This window comes from Nannospalax galili, unplaced genomic scaffold (genome assembly GCF_000622305.1).
Source record: "Nannospalax galili isolate Female #2095 unplaced genomic scaffold, S.galili_v1.0 scaffold1523, whole genome shotgun sequence".
In the NCBI taxonomy this organism is placed as follows: Eukaryota; Metazoa; Chordata; class Mammalia; order Rodentia; family Spalacidae; genus Nannospalax; species Nannospalax galili.
The window spans coordinates 187,087-202,623 of record NW_008349186.1 but is presented as its reverse complement, the minus strand read 5'-3'; the positions used below and the strand labels follow the sequence as shown (position 1 = coordinate 202,623).

The 15,537-nt window shown below is 39.4% G+C and overlaps 1 long non-coding RNA gene across 1 annotated transcript; it reads right to left on the bottom strand.

Moving 5' to 3' along the window:
• Positions 1–1,070: 1,070 nt before the first annotated feature.
• Positions 1,071–9,102, bottom strand: LOC115072603. The gene is made up of 3 exons (XR_003851646.1): positions 9,020–9,102; positions 8,306–8,377; positions 1,071–1,109 (listed from the first exon to the last, which is right to left on the bottom strand). It is a non-coding gene; the product is annotated as an uncharacterized LOC115072603 (long non-coding RNA).
• Between the last annotated feature and the right edge of the window lie 6,435 nt (positions 9,103–15,537).

The window sequence follows — 15,537 nt, the reverse complement described above, 5'->3', positions numbered from 1 at the left end:
GGTAAGTTAAATCACTTAGGGAAAGTGAACATCTCAGTCAAGGCAAATATTAAATTAAATTGATATAAAAGATGAGAGGGTGCTACACATTTTTATGGACTATTACTGTTTTTGGTAACATCCTATTACAATATATTTCATAAGCAAAATAAAAAAAGCCAAAATCAACAAACTCAATACATATTCAGGTGTTTTAATATCTTCATCAAGCTGTGTGCCACCATAACCGTCAGCTTAAGAGCACATTCTTCATCATAAGAGGAACTTTAACTCTCTGCAACTCCCCACCCAGGCTGAAGCATCCACTATTACAGGTCCTATCTCTGTAGACTTGACTGTTGGGCCACTTTGTATTAAGTGAATTGTAAGATGCAGACTTTTGTGCCTGCACTCCCTAATTTAGATTACTAAAGTCAAGGTTCATCAACTTTGTCAACATTTTTTAAATTTTTTTATTGAAATTTTGTAATCTTCAGACAACATAGTTTGTGGTATTTAGATCCCTTATCCATACCTCTCCCACTGCCCTGGACCAACCAATTTAATGTACAATCTTAAATATACAGTGTAGAGACTATGATTTGTGTCCCGAAATGCCCTTCAGACTCCCACCAAGAGTCCCATGCCTGTAGGACACTGTCTCTCCCCGTCCCAGAAGTCATCAATTACCAAAAGTTCCAGAAGCTGGTTTGGGGTTTCTTGCCTACTTCCCCATGCCTGTACTGGGATTTGAGTTACACAGGACTGTGCAAGCTGCCATCGTGGCTATGAGCTCATTATTGTAAATAAGTGTCTTCACACTTACAGACAAGTGTGCCTTTCACCCTCACCAAAGGAGCTTCTTTTTGCAAGAAATGGAGACTATTACAGAGTTACAGAACTGGTCCGATGCAGAGTGTTTGTGAGAAGCTTCACCCTAAGTGACACATCTTCAATGCGACCTCCACACACATCTCTCAACTCTCCCCAGAGAAATTTCCTTATGCGCAGATGGTGATTAACATAGAGATCTACAACTGGCCAATGTGCAGAGAACAAGAGGCCACCAAGTGTTTAACCCGGAATAGGACACCTATTTCAAACCTCTGCTTCCCAAGGCTCAGGGATCACTGCAAAAGAAGAGACAGAGATTGTAAGAACCAGAGGGTGGATGACCACAGGAAACTTTGTGACATTTTAGTGTGTCATTTTCTATCACTGAGCGATTTTCTAGATTTTCTGCTGTAGCACTGCTATGAATATTGGTGTGAACATATATTCTAATTCCTTTTGTACATCGATTGAGGACTAGGAACAGGTCAAGTGGTAACTCTTTAACTATTTGAGGAACTTTCAGGCAGTTTCCAAGAAACAGTTCCTTTGCCACTAACATTCTTGTCAGCAGGGTATCCAAGGTTTCATTTTTCCACCTCCCCAACTTGCATTCTTTACAGAATTTGACTCTAGGCAGCTCAGAGGGTATGAAGTACTACCTCACTGTGATTCAGACTTTCCTGTACCTCATGTCTAATAATGGTACACATGTTCATTGACATGTACACATGGTTCATTTGCACATTTCCATTAGACAGACATTTATTCAGATCCTTCATTTGTTCTTTAATTAGATTACTCTCTTGCATTCTTTTGAATGTTCAATTGCAAGAGTTATTCGTATGCTCTAGATATAAAATTAGCAAATAATTCCTGCTACCGACTGGTTGTCTTCCTACATTCTTAGTAGTACTCTCTGAAAAACTTTTAAAATATATTTTCCATTTAAATTTTTATTTATTACTATTGTGTGCCTGTATTTGTGTGTATGAGACAGGGGAATACATGCCACAGCACACATGTGGGGGTCAGAGGATAGCTTTGTGGAGTCAGTTCTCTCCTAACACTCTTTTGGATGTTCCCCCCAAAACACAGCTTTGAATTTATTATATAATTCTTAGCATCTACTAAGATACTCGACAATACCCTATGGTAATTTACTGTTTATGTGGTTTAAGTTTTACTGGACTGGGAAAGGTACTATAATACTACAGAGCTATGGTATGGAAAATGACTGGTGGCAGTTAGACGAAGTGTAAATAGTATCTGGCAAAAGTAGTTAAACGAAAACATTAATGATTCTGGACACCACACCACTGTATTAACTAATCACTTTCATTTCATGAATAGTGAGACATACAAAGGTACAAAAAGAAGAACTGGCACAGCCAGAGAAACAGACAGACAGACAGACAGCACATAGGAAGGCACGGATGCATAAACAGAAGGGGTGAGCAACAAGGAATTCTTGGAATGACCACCACATCCAAGGTGCTGCATAAAGAAATCAAAGACCAGGCCTTCGGGGAGCTGGGTATCTAGCTGTGTAGACGTGAGAATGAAGAAGACAAAGAAAGGCAGAAGTCAGTTTTAAAGCACTCTACAGCTGGGGCTGGAGAGATGGCTCAGTGGTTAAGAACACTATTCTTGGAGAAGACCCGGGTTCGAATCCCAGCATCCACATGGCAGCTAAGAACTGTCCATAACCCCAGTTCCAGGGGATCCGATAGCCTCTTCTGACCTCCACAGGCATTGCACAACACAGGTACACTTACCTACATGCAGGCAATACACACATACACATAAAATAAAAAATAATAAATAAAATAAAGCACTCTATAGCCTCATGACTCTGGACTTCTACCTCTAGGCAAAGCTCCTGGAAAAGGAGACTCATAAGACAGGCAAAGGGTTCTCGAGATGCACCTGTGCTGAAAATGACAACCAGAGGGTGTCAAACAAGTCAGAGAGCAGAGAAGAACAGCACAGAATTAATATCTGGATGGGATGGGTGGTGGGAGGAAGGAGGAGTGAGACTATGACAATAACGTGAGGAAAACCAGACAATCATTCATCCTGTCAATGAGGTTGAAGAAAAGAGAGGAAGTGGCAAGTTCAGGTCGTTTCTGAAGAGTGAGACTCTGTGAATCACAAAGAAGGTAAGTCCATAAACATTCTCATTTTCAGAGAAACACAAGAGGGCTTCAAGCATGTACAGAACGTCTAGTAAATTATACTTCAGGCCACGAAGAGTAGATGGCAATTTGAAAACAACCAAATCTCAATCCAATTTTGAAAGTTAGCCACTGAAAGAATTCTATTAAACTTCAATAGTGTTTAATTAAAATCATCTATCACTGTTCTTCAAGCACAGTTCCAAAGCAGAGCTTGAGTGTGCTTGGGGGATGGGAGAAGGTAGGATACACAGTTAAAAAGCACTACTTTGTGTGGCAGACAAAACATGTAGGGAAGAGTACCTCTATCATCCGTTGTCCACATCAGTGCTCACTTAAACTGTGGTTGGTACTTAACGATCTATCTTTGAAGTGCTATTGATCTTAAATCTCATGAAATTTATACCTTCACCTTATCTGCTATTATATTATGCTTATCTGAAAAAGTAAAGAGAAATTCAGTTTTTTTTGAGATCAGAGCTGTGGGAATTCTGTTTCTGTTGTTGTTTTGGCACGCTGACCAATATTTGTTTTCATTTAGAAACATTAGTTACCTAAGTCTGTAGAGTTGGATAAATAGTCTAACCACTCATGGAGAAAAAAATATACACCTTCCAAATCTTTGTCTCTAATACCATCAACATGTGTTAAGTAATTAAAAAGATCATCATAGGAGCTGGGGAGATCACTTAGTGGGCAAAATTATTTGCTGTGTAAGTATGGGTACTTGAGTTCAAATCCCTAAACACCCATGTAAGGAGTCAGACATAGCCACATGCATGCCTCCAAGCCCAGTGCAGTAGCAGGGATAGAGACAATAGGATTATAGGGGCCTGCAGTGCAGGGCTCTACCTCAAGACACTAGAGCAGGACACCCAACACCCTCCTTTGGCTTCTACATGTGCCCCTTGGAGCATATACACTTAAGCACACCACAAACACTCACAGAAACCAATAACACCATCATAATCCACTATATCTTTGGCAAAGAGCTTAAGCATTCCAAATAATAATACAGTAGACAATATGAACAAGGACCCTGCAAACTTGTAAAGATCTAAATAAAAAATCCATTCCATAAGTTAAAGCAACACACTGCAGTTATTAATGTCTTAAAGGAAGGAAATAAGTAATGAACAGGTCTTAGATTATTTTGGAGAAATGTTTCTCTCACTTTCACTATGATACCAAAGTTAGAGGGGAGGGGAATGTGCTGTTAGAACAGGCAAAATGAAATGAAGACAATCACAGAAGAAAACCATAGAATAGTACAGTTACTATCCAGTCACGCAACAATACAGCACCTAGGTGCATCTCAGGTGTGGAGCGGAGAGCCCACACCAACCAGGTGAGTGTAACACCCCTCATCAAAGAAGCTTCCTCATGCAGCAAATGGAGACTATTACAGCAATCAACAACTGGTCAAACCAGAGAAGAGCTGACCCAACGGATACATCTAAAAGCAACTACTGTGTCTAAGGCTCAGGAAACATCACGGAAGAGGGAGTGGGAAGACTTAAGAGCCAGAGGACCAGGACAAGTGAAGTTAGATAGTGTCTTCTAGATATGACAGGAGGCTACACAGGAAATCTCAACAATCTGATTTCCTAAACAAGACCTGCATTATGACAACACCAGTTGGCCTGCCAACATGGATGAGGAGACTATCAAAACGTCCAACCTCTAGAAGAGGTACAGGCGACCAGGGGCGGGGGGTAGGGAGGCGGTGTCAGTTTTTCCCAGGGACAAGCTCCATGATAGGCTATCCAATCCCAGTGGTCAGCCATAAACGCATATACATGAGAGAATCACTAAATGGACTCTGTAGTTTGTTTACATATGCACATGTGTATAAATATGCAATAATAACAATTAAGAAGCCAGGGAATTGAAATGGGGTGGGGAACAGGAGGAGTTGGAGGAAGAGAAGAAGTAGCAGTGATGTAAATATAGCACTCAAGAACAAGATTCTCAAACAACTTTAAAATTGTGTGAAAAAAAACCAAAAAGACTGTCTTCATAAAATTAAGGTAACACCTGCTGCAGGGCAGAGTGTAGAGATAGTGACATTAAGAATGACTTACATTTTGGACGATCATGGTGGCACATACCTTCACACAGTACTTAGGAGGCTAAGGCAGGCTGACTTCTGATTTTGAGGCCAGCTTTGACTACCATAGCAAGTTACAGGCCAGCCAGGGTTACACAGTGAGACCCTCTCTTAAAAAATAAAATAAAATAAACAGCAATAAAAATCTATAAACTGTGCCAGGATCGACTCTGTTCCCATCAATCTTCTGTCATTTCTGCAGAATCAAATACTATGAGGCACAAAGCATCAGTGTTCTAGAGAGTAAAAGTGTTATCTGACAGAATTTAGGCATGTGAAGAATGCGCATCACATGCCTTAGCAAAGGGATGCAGTTTAAAGAGATCTAAGGGCCACTCTGTTGGAAACCATAAAACAGACATGGTAAGGCAGGTCTCACCAGAGTCTCACAGGTAACAAATTATGTTGCCACAGTCCCCTTTAGTACAACTTTCACATCTAATTAATTTTGTTCTAATGCCAAGCATTGAACTCACAAGCAAACATGAGACTTGAAAACAAAGAGTCGAAAGGAGAGCCATGTTGTCAACAATGACAAAAAGAGCACACGGAAGCTGGGCAGACGGCTCAGCAGTTAAGGGCACTGGCTGCTCTTACAGAGAACCCAGGTTCAGTCCCTAGCACCCACATGATGGCTCACAACCATCAGTAATTCCAATTCCAAGGGACCTTCTGACCTCTGCAGGCACTGTACAGCATGGGTGCACATACATACATGCAGGCAAAACACTCATGCACATAAAAATAAATAAATATTTTTTAAAGAGCACTAGAAGCAGAGAGCAAGAAAGATGTTCAAAAGGGTTAAAGTGAAGTAGGTGAGGAGGAGACGTGGAGTGAAAGAAACTGGCTGTAAATGTGCCAGGTCAGAAAGTCGTCTGGAAATACAGCATCAGCATCGTTACTAAGGACAGCGTGTAGGGAGAAAGGAATCTCCAGGAATGAGTGTGCTTTCCTAAATCTTGAAGAAACACTGATCAGTTACATCTCAAAAATAAAGTAGGAAAGTCATTTTGATGAATAAGACTTTTTAAGCATGTAAACAATAATATATACCTGGAAAAACTTCAAAAATTATTATTCAAAACAGAAAAATGGAGAATAATGACTAAAAGCTCTGTGTGTGTGCATGTGTGTGTGTGTGTGTGTGTGTGTGTGTGTGTGTGTGTGTGTGTGTGTGTGCATAAAATGGTACAGAAATTTGGTCTGACTCAGAAAGTTCAAGGAAGGTATTTGCTAGCAGGATCCAAACTTTAATCCTAATAACCTGATATCTATACAAAATAAGTTAGATATAACTATAGATTCTGACTACTTATCTACCTAAATACTATTTCATAATTGTCAGATTCAAAAAAGCCTACAAAACAGTGGGAAGAGTAGGTATTTCTGTCTAAGAAAATTATCAACATTTCATGAGGTATAAAATGGAAAAAGCATTTTTAAAAGTCTAAAATTTTTCTGCATCTTTGAACTCTTCCTTAGGCATCTAAACTAAATTTCACAAATATCAACTAAATGTAAGAGTAACTGAAAAAATAAACCTTCAAAATACTCTTTTTTCTAAAATGAATTTTAGAAAATAATGAAAGTTTCGTGCATGAGTCAAATACTCAATATAAGATTTATGCAATGCAATAGTTTTTAAATTCTTCTATCTTTAATAGCCCAACTTTTACTACTAGATCTCTCCTTACAAGGTTTCACACTCTCAGACCTTAGAGAACATGATGGGTATTTGGGACCTACAGTAGCACAGACAAGGACCTTGAGCCTTGACTTACTAGCTGACACCCCAGCATGTACAGTACATCCTCTTCTGCATGCCCCATGCCATGCTACACATTTCTCTAAGCCCCTCGCATTACAATAAACAATTCAAGTTCAAAGTCTCCCCACTGTACTGCCTTTACCTGGAAGAAAAACAGCACAAAAGGGAAGCCTACAAACAAGTTCATCTTGAATTTGGGTTAACCTCGGTCTGCCTTTGCTCTCAAATGTACTAATACCTGAGCCTTAAATGGTTAATTCCAGAAAGCCAAAATTTATCCTCTAAGTATGTATAAAAGAGCTTAATATTTCAATAACATAAAGGGTATTTTAGATGAGGTTTAAGTAATCATCTTGATACAATAAAATGTATTTGCAAAACTTTTAGTGCTATCTATTAACATATTACAATTTTCATTTTTTTATTGACATCATGTGATTAGTTTATGACAGGCATGAAACCAATTCACTGGAAAAACCCAATGAAATTAGACATTTTGGCTAGTTAAGAACACAAAGTTACTTCATAATGTGTTAAAAGTGGACCTTTGGTGTCTAAATCAGAAAAGACCTCTTAACATGTTGTTCTCAAAACCCAACATTTCCGCTTATTCAATCATTTTGTCTATTTTTGTTTGGATTTTAAGACAAAATTTTGCTCTACACCCTCGCCAATCAGCATCAGTGCTCCTGTCTCACTTTCTCAGGAGATGAAATCAGAGCGGGAGACCAGCATGTCTGACTCTGTTTCTAATATTTGTAATAAAAGTCACATCTACAGGTATGAGCTTATTAACTATAAGCCTTGTGTTCTGTGACATGGAATCTCAGTGGTGAGATTAAAACAGTTCTTCTTATTAAAGAGTTCTTCAATGATAAGGTCAAGAACAACTGAAATATTCATCTATGTCAAGAACCAAGTTGTTGCTATGTGTAGTGACACACACAGTTATTCCCAGCACTCAATAAGGTCTATTCTGTATATGAACCTCTTACAAGCATTCATTCTGTAAAATAATCCTATTTGTAACTATTTTTTCTGCAATAACATTGATTCTAAAAGGTAGCATGCCCTCTGTTTTTCCATTTTGCAAACTGGACCATCCAGCAGACATAGGTTGACTTACTGAAGCTAATACAAATAAGCATAGAGTGGGCTTTCTGCTACCATTGTGCTGGAAGCATTTTCACCTGAACAAATATAGGCGTTAATACTCACATCTACTGCTGAAATATAATGTTCTGCAAGTAAAGGTTCAAGCTACAGAGATCACATATATTAGCAGGGTAAGAGAGATGCAATAAGAAATTCTTCTTAAAATTAAGTAACTGAATCACCTAACCTTCCAATTTTTCATGTTTTAGTTGGGTTACAGGGTACCTGACAGTCATGTTATTAGGCCCTAAAGAAATAAAATGAAATGCCAATTAACATTACCCTTTTTCCAAAGATGACGAAAACATTTGTCCAAAGGCTGATTAAGAATCACAAGGCAGTACTTCAAATTTCCTAAAGAATAAAGAAAAAGGTAAAATAAACACAAATGAATTGAACTCCCTTCCCACTATGTAGCTCTGGAACAGCCTCCAGTCCAGGTTTTCAGTACACACAGAGATGAATTTCAATGACAGATACTTTCTCATACCTTCCTTTTAAGAGATTAGATATTAATAGGACTTGATCTGTTCAATATGTCTGTCTGTCAGATTCCCACCACAGGCATTTTTTTTCTTGCTTTATTTTTATTTTAGATGTATGAATGTTTTGCCTGTGTGTAGTGTAAGTGCACCATGCATACAGTATGTGAAGAGGCCAAAAGAAGTGTTGGAGCCTCTGGAACCAGAGTTACAGATGGTGCTGGGAACCAAACAGGGGTCTTCTGTGAGAGCAGCCAGCGCTCGTAACCACTGAGCCATCTCTCCAGCTCTTCCACCACAGGCATTTTAATAGCACAGTTACAACAGCAATCTCTGTGTTGGTCACTTTTTTCTCCACTAGCTGTTCTCAGAGCCACAATGTTTTCAATAACCTTAGCTGTATGCTGATCCCTGTTCTCCATTACAGAGTTAGGGGCCAGTCTGCCCCAGGACAAACAATCTTGGAGACATTGGAAAGGACAGGTGTCACAGTGGCAAGTAGTCAAAGCCAAACCTGTCAAAGTCAGTTCTCTCCTTCTATTATGCAAATCCAGGGGATCACACTTAGGTCATCAGGCTTGACAACATTGCCTTTACCCACTGAGCCATCTCACCAGCTAAACAAAACAAAACATTATTTTATAATAATGTTCATTTCATATTTATCTCATGCTTTTAAATTCATTTTCTCAATATTTTATATATAGCTAGTAAAAAAGCTAATGAACAAATGATACTGGGAGAATACTGGGAGAGAAATAATCCACACAATAAATTATAAAATTTTATAAATCAAATAGATTGCCTTTTTATGTGCATGATTATGTGGGCATGTATGTATGCATTGGGGTATGTGTGAGAGTAGACACTAGCCATGGTGTGCATTTAGAGATTAAGAAACCATCCTCAGGTGCTGGTCTCTGCCTTTCAGCGTACTTGTTGTCTGAAGATGCATGAGTCAGGTTAGCTGGACTGCATATGTACCCAATTACAACCACCTGATAGTTAACAAAAATGCCAACACACACACTGGAGGACAGAGCATCTTCAAAAGATGGTGCTGGGAAAACCGGAAGTCCACATATAGAGAAGGGAAATCAGATCCTTATCTTTCACCCTGCAGAGAAAGCAACTCTAAATGGATCAAAGACCTCGATGTGAAACCCAAAACAAGGAAACTGCTACAAGCAAAAACACGCAGTACCTATAAGATTTGGTGAAGGAAAGCACTTTCTAAATCAGACTTTACTCACTCAGGAAATAAGGCCAACAACCAACAAATGGGACCTCATTAAAGCTAAAAGTCTGTACAGTAAAGGAAACAATTGAAAGAGGAGCCCACAGGATGGGAAAGAAACTTCACCAGCTACACATCTGATAGAGGATTAGTTTCCAAAATATAAAGAGAACTAAAAGAAAATACAAAGAATCAAGAAAATGAACAATTCAACTAAAAAACGGGCTACAAATCTGAAGAGTTTTCGAAGAAATAAAAATGACTAAGAAATACCTTTAAAACTGTTCAGTATCTGTAATAGTTAGAGAGGCATAAGTTAAACTATTTTAAGATCTCATCTCAGTGAGAATGGGAAGATCAAGAAGACAACTGTCAAAAAATACTGATGAGGCTGGTGGGACTGCAAACAGGTACAGCCACAGTGGAAAGCAGTGTGGAGAACACTTATAAAATTAAAATTAGATCTGCAGTGTCACCATGCCACATTACAGTTATGACTGAATAAAACAACTTTACTCTCAACTTTCATTTTCAAGAGTGGGTCCGAGCTCAGAGAACACCCATTCCCTCAGATGACTCTTGGAGCTGTGCCCTGGAACTGTGCTCTGGAACTGGGTCTGGAACTGTATCATCCAGTCAGGCCTCACCTCTAATTATATTCAAAACCATTTTTCCATCTTCAACTGGGGAAGTACAAGGTTGAATTCACCCTGATCAGACAATCCTGCTTTTCATCCCTAGTTCTAGAATATCTCATGCAAGTAATAGTCCTCTCGCAATCCTCATGTTTTCAAAAAGATGGTATATTGCCTTTCAAGGTGTTGATGTTAATTCTCAAGTATACCCACATTCATTCATTATCTTTTTGGGTGAAGTAGCAAATGGAAGTTCCCAGGAAATAAGTCCAGGTGCCCAGGACACAAGAGCAAATGGTTTAGTGAGTTTGCCAAGGTTAATCATTAGTCTAGATTATGTCCATTTTACAAAAGCCATTCCTACATAGATCTACTGAAGGATTCAGCTATACTACCCCTTGGCATACACCCAAAGGACTCAATTTCCTACTAAAGAGATACTTGCTCTGCCATGTTCATTGATGCTCTTTTCAGAACAGCTAGGAAATGAAAACAACCTAAATGTCCCTCAATTGATAAATAATGAAAACGTGGTAAATTTACACAATGGAGTTCTATAGAGCTGTGAAGAAAAATAAAATTTACAGGCAAATGGGTGGAACTCAAAACTGTTTATTGAGTGAGGTAACCCACACTCAGAAAAACAAGTGATACATATTCTCTCTCATTTGTGGATCCTAACACCAAATCCTTAAATGTGAGTATATACCCTGATGTGACCACAGGAGCAGGAAAATGGGAAGGAACCATGGAGGGAGAGGGGAAGAAAGAACTCAAGAGACGGGGGATATGAGACCACAGTTATCAAGGGGAAAGGGGAAAATAGGGGTGGACAGTAACTGGGGAGGAAGGAGGGAAAGCTATATAGGAGGAAAGAAAGGGAAGAGAGATAAATAAAACTTAGATGTTTTGAAAAACCAAAGGGAAATGCAGTATTTAACAAGCCTCCTGAAAAAAAAATATGTGTATATGATATATATATATATACATATATATTGAGTGTATGTGTATAGTTGAAGTATCATATAACAAAAATCACAGTGGCAGGCAAGGGAAACCACCCTTCGAGTTTGTTAGCCCAAAGATTTCCAAAATAATATAGGCCATTGCCACAGTCCTTGATTGCCTCCCAGAACTTGAAGGCAAGACCCTACTGTTGAAAAACACGGCATGCTTTGGATACAGGACTTGGAGCAATTCACTTGGAACTGACCTGGAGACCTCCCTGAAAGATTAGTTCTCAGTATCTGAAAGTGCCATGCAAGCTGGCAAGGGAAAACACCAAGCAGTGGTCCTACCTAGCGCACCCAGCTTTACAAGTTTCTGTGGGTGTGAACTAATATTCTAATGCTTCATGGCAAGGGCTTTACAGAGCCATTGCCCTTTAAAAAGCTAAAACAATATAAGATTAAAAGAACTGAAGACCAGGGATGGAGCTCAGCAATTAAGAGCACTTGCTCTTGCAGAGGACCTGGGCTTGGTTCCCAGGTCCCACATGGTGGCTAACAATCATCTGTAACTCCACTTCTGGAGGATCCAACACCCTGTTCTGGCCTCTGTGCATTTACATACATTTAGGAAATCACTCATGTACATAAAATAAAAATACATCAAAAAAGACCAATGCTCTCAATGAACATATATTAAAATACAATACCATTTATAGTAGAAAAGAGTATTACTTAGATCCATTGGGAAATTATCATTTTTTTAATACATTGCACTTAAAAACTACTGGAAATAACAAAAAATCAGTATGGGCCAAAATGCATCAGACACTATATGTATAACAGTAGTTTGGTTAAATAGTAAAAAAGCATTCCTATGACTTTCTCATCCCTAAAGAGCATTGCAATTGAACAATGAAAACTCTGGGGCATGGAGTCTCATGTCTGTACTTCATGAATATCGACTCTTTGAGCAGATTCTCTTTTCAAGTGTGCATAGGGAAATCAAGACTGTCAAGTCAATTTGTTCTTCGAGAAAAGAAACTGCCCATGGATGAAGCAGCGCTCCAAAGAAGCTCTGAAGAAATATTTCACCAAAAATCCATCAAAATAACTGGATTATCAATGGACTACGAAGAATCAGTAATTCACATATAAGAAATTGCTTCAAAGAAAGTAAACAAGAGTAGAGATAAACAGATGCTTTCTGAGAAATCTTTCTTACCCTCTGCAAAGAGCGGCTCTATGCATTACCCATGTGCACATGGGTCCATTCACGTGCTCTAGTGAGTCATTCCACATGCTCTATGAGCCTATGGGTCATTTCACATGATCTACAGTTCATTCCACATGCTCTACGGGTCATTCCACATGATCTACGGGTCATTCCACGTGCTCTATAGGTCATTCCACATGCTCTCCTGGTCATTCCACATGCTCTATGGGTCATTCCACATGCTCAACAGGTCATTCCATGTGCTCTACAGATCATTCCACATGTTCCACAGGTCATTCCACATGCTCTATGGGTCATTCCACATGCTCTACAGGTCATTCCACAGACTCTACAGGTCATTCCACATGCTCTATGGGTCATTCCACATGCTCTACAGGTCATTCCACATGCTCAACAGGTCATTCCATGTGCTCTACAGATCATTCCACATGTTCCACAGGTCATTCCACATGCTCTATGGGTCATTCCACATGCTCTACAGGTCATTCCACAGGCTCTACAGGTCATTCCACATGCTCTATGGGTAATTTCTCATGCTCTATGGGTCATTCCATGTACTCTATGGATCATTACACATGCTCTACATGTCATTCCACATGCTCTACAGGTCATTCTATATGTTTTACAGGTCATTCCACATGCTCTACAGGTCATTCCACGTGCTCTAGGGTCATTCCACATGCTCTATGGGTAATTCCTTGTGCTCTGCAGGTCATTCCATGTACTCTATGGATCATTCCACATGCTCTACATGTCATTCCACATGCTTTACAGGTCATGCCATGTACAGTAGCATGGTGAAATCATTGCCCTTCTGTTCGCAGTCTCTTGTCTGGGATAACAAATGATAAGGTCTCTATTCTACTTTGCCATCAGGGCCCACCTCATTTCTCCAAGTCAACAAGGCATGCATCTTCCAACATTGGAAATAGTCATTGGCAGGGCAGTGACCTTACATTATAAAACCTAACAGCTAGAAGTCCTTCTTCACCTTGCCTAACACATCTTGGTATCAGGGCAGAGCAGATAACTGTTTCCTGGGTCATGTTCACCCTTGACATCCTGGAAATTGCTCTCCTCTACCATGTCCTGCTGCTTTCCTGATCTCTATCTTGATCTGTATCAAGAACAGAATGAATGGGTATTGAGTAAATGTTGAGTATGTCTAGCTTTCCTATGTAAGAGCATCTAGGTGCCAATCCCTGGGTTCTGTGTGATCTGTCTCTTCTCCCTAAGTCATCCCATCTGCTCTCACGGCTTCAATGCCAGCCACAATAGTGACTCCATACTTACAGCACCATGCTGGGACTTTGCCCACACACTACAGAACCTTATGCCAAACTTCCTACTCAACAACTTCACTTGGATAATTAGAAGACATCTTAAACTTAGCATGTATAAATCAAATACCTAGCTATGTTCTCTACTTCCAAATCTGTTCCATCCAGTCTTATCCAGCCCATATCACCTCTACTACCCACAAGTGAACATTCTCATCTCTCCATTTATTGCCTGGTCTCCTCATGCCCACAATTGCCTCCCTTGTATTCTGTTTTCTACACAGCAATGAGAAGGATCCTGTAAAACATGTCAGATTAAGTCATTTCCCTGTTCAAATCCTTCAAGTAGCCTCCTCTCACAGTAAAAGTCAAATGTCTACCAAATCAACTGAAAGGCTCTACATGATCTAGCCCTCTCCCCCTCCCTCCCTCCCTCCCCACCTCTGTCTCCTGTCCCTCTCTTTCCTATATTCTCTCTCCTAGCTGCGGAAACATTGGCCTCCTGTTGCTCTTCAAATACACCAACCACAATTCCATATTAGACTTTACTGCAAATAGCCACATATTCATTGAGTTGTCCACTTTGTCTTTAAGCTAATTCCTAAGGTCTTGCTAAAATGTGAATTACCAAAGAAGTTTCTTTATCTGTCTATACAAGATAGTAACACCTCTACCACATGCTTGCCTGTGCCCCCCTTTCACGTCCTAATAAATTTATTGGTGGTGTGTTCATTCATTGCTTTTCATAGTCTCTCCCTATAACAGAACACAAGGTCCTGGATCCATTACCTATAACAATGCTATATGCATAGTAAATAACTTAATCAATATCCATTGAATAGTTCTTCCAACATAAATTTTATATCCATTTATAAAAATTGGTTCCAGCTACTTTCTTTAAAAAACAAATGACTCTCCTCAAGTTGTCTACATTCTTTCTTTAGTTGCTTCCCTAAAATAATTCCTTACAAAATGAAATTACTCCCTTCTAAAAGCCAATACTACTGTCCGGAGCGTGGAGCCCTGAGTACCGCTATTAAGTAAATATTGTACAAGCCATTTCTAGGCAGACACTATAGAGGCAACAAGAAGCAGTCATCTTGTATCCAAACAGCTAAGTGGTCTCTGATCACTCCAGCTCATGGATTATCTAAAGAGCTGGAGATGAGCCACAGAAGAACAACCACATCATTAGAAAGCCTGAAGATTCTTTCTTTGAGAGCAGATTAAGTCTTTTCATATATTTATGTTTAGCACCTGCTTGGGAAAGCAAGAAATCCATATAATAGGCCCTGAGCGCTACAAATTTGACCATACATTTGGCTATTGTCACTCAACCTTTCAGGTTGAAAGTGTAAATAGATTTTAAGTTTTAAATCAATTTCCACCTGAAACTATTATCTCCCATGATGCAACAGAAATGGGTCAGTCCATACTTACTCATCATAATATCTAGACCACTATAGTTAAAAATGACTCAATAAATTTTCACAAGAATTCATGCATGCTAGAAATATATCCTATATTTTACAAGCAGTGAGATTCAATTGTGTAGGGGGTAAAAGAAAGCAGAACGGGAAGTTAAGCCTGATAACGTATTGAAACTTCCTTTTCCTGAAAGTAGAAGCCTAAACCACAAAACATTTTCTTTCTCAGCCTTGCAAAGGCTAGCCATATTCTTGCTTCCAGTAAAGAC